This window comes from Sinocyclocheilus rhinocerous, unplaced genomic scaffold (genome assembly GCF_001515625.1).
Source record: "Sinocyclocheilus rhinocerous isolate Xijiao unplaced genomic scaffold, SAMN03320098_v1.1 scaffold1915, whole genome shotgun sequence".
NCBI lineage: Eukaryota > Metazoa > Chordata > Actinopteri > Cypriniformes > Cyprinidae > Sinocyclocheilus > Sinocyclocheilus rhinocerous.
Window position 1 is genome coordinate 681,337 of NW_015639873.1, and position 2,319 is coordinate 683,655.

Here is a 2,319-nt window from a genome sequence, read left to right on the forward strand (position 1 = left end):
GTGTGTGTGTGTGTGTGTGTGTGTGAGTGAGAGTGTGTGTGTGTGTGTGTGTGTGAGAGTGAGTGTGTGTGTGCAGACAGCGGCATATTCAGTCACAAATAAAAGGATCAGGGAGGAATTCGAGAGAGAGAGTTTACGAAACGGGAAGAGAGCAAGAATTAAAAGGGTCATATCTATTTTTTATTTCGATTTTTCTCTGAGGTCAACTTAGAATGTTTGTGAAGGATTTTATGTGCCAAGAACAGGCACAATTTAGTTTTCATGACCATTTTTGCACTCTCTCTGACCCTTAGAATTAAAAAGACATCTTAATTCAACAGCTTGTCTTTTCTGCTGTGCCTTGAAAGTTTATGTAAATGTGCTCTTTAACTTCTCCTTTGCTGTGCTTACAGGTTGCTGTAAGTTTGCTTTAGAGTCCAGTTTTGCTGCCCTATCTTTTGGTAACATCCTCTTTGTAAATCTGCAAAACACTGCAAAATGAAAAAAAAAAAAAAAACTGCGGATCCTTCAAAAGGTTCTGCAGAGCGGAAGGTGCTACACACAGTCAAATTTTGACAGACTTTACCACATTGCACTTTTATCAATACTTCTTCTGGTATTTAGGAATATTAGCATCTATCATACTTCCTCCTTACCTCACAGGTGCATCACATTTACCATTATCAGCGAATTTTCACAGGCAAAATCCAGTCATTTCAATAGGATTTCCCAATGCAGATTTTCAAATTGGTCACATTGATTCACCACATTTACCGATAGAAAGCTGCTTGGTTTAAAAAAGACTTCTGTTTGAGCGTTGCTTCATATATCGCTATATTGATAATGAACAATGGACTTTTTTGCCTACAAAATTTCGCTAATGTGACCACACCTTCACTTTCAATTAATGCTCTTTTTGGATTAGGGAGGACTTCTTATTAAACTCTTTATAATCAAGAGAAGGACCCACTTTATATTAAGTGTTTTTAACTACTATGTACTTACGTTTAAATTAATCATTTGATACAAAGCACTTAAACATAACACTGCTGATCAGTAAGATTTTTAGTGTTTTTTAAAGAAGTTTAAAGAGCACCTCGTTTGGATGATTTTGAAGGTGCGGTGAGTTTCTGGTTGTTTTTCCAAAAAAAAAAGAAAAGAAAAGAAAAAAATGTATTGACCCCAAACTTTTGAACGATAGTGGTATATTGTTACTAAAGGTTTCTATTTTGAATAAATGCTGTTCTTTTTAACTTCTTATTCATCAAAGAATCCTGAAAAAAGTCACAGTTGGTCCAAAAAAAAAAAATGTAATATTAAGCAGCAAAAACTGTTTTAACATTGATAATAAATCAGCATATTAGAATTTCTGAAGGATCATGTGACACCAAAGACTGTAGTAACAGCTGATGAAAATTCAGCTGTTATCACAAGAATAAATTATATTTTTAATTATATTAAAATTAAAAAAATATATATTTTAAATTGCAATAATATTTTACAATATTATTGTTTTTTTCTGGGTTTTTGATCAAATAAATGCAGCCTTGATAAGCAGAAGAGACTTCTTAAAAAAAATTAAATAAATAAAATCTTACTGATCCCAAACTTTTGAGCTGCAGTGTGTTTTTATAATGTACTTACATTTAAAAATACCTTCCTGTAATTAATTTCTGTCGTCACATCTGTAACTACACTATCATTCCTACCCTTAAAACTGAACCCACACTTAAACCTGACCCTAACCTTAACCGTATCCCATGCAATTCAAGATGAACATTGTATACATTGTACCTAACATTTTTTTTTTCATATAAATAAATAGTAGTGAAAGACATCTAAGTGGGACCCAAGAATACTGTGACTCCTGGTGTTATTAAAAGAGAAGAAGCAAAGAAAACTATTCAAAACGAGACTAAATGTATACTTTTTATTGTAACAGAAACACAGATTACACTGACAAAGAAAATTAATCTTTTTACATAAATCAAGATATATTTATGCAAAAAAAAAAAAAAAGAGGCAATAGAATAAAAGTCCCTGGTTTGTTCTTGTGGGTCTCCAATGTGAAGACCAAATCCTCCTACCCACAAACCCTTGCGTGGTATGAGAGGGTGGCTTCTGGATCTTGTGGTGAGTTGATGATGAACACCAGCTTCAAGTTGGTGAGTCAAACCAGCACAACATTCCCGTAATAAACAACACAGTATGGCACACGTTCAAAGGTCGTTTTGAGTCTTTCGGCTACTCATAAAACAACAGACAGTCTTTTATTTGGTCTCTTTTTAGTGCCAGTCAAGTGTTGCAGATCTCTATGTGTGTGTGTGTGTGTGTGTGTAT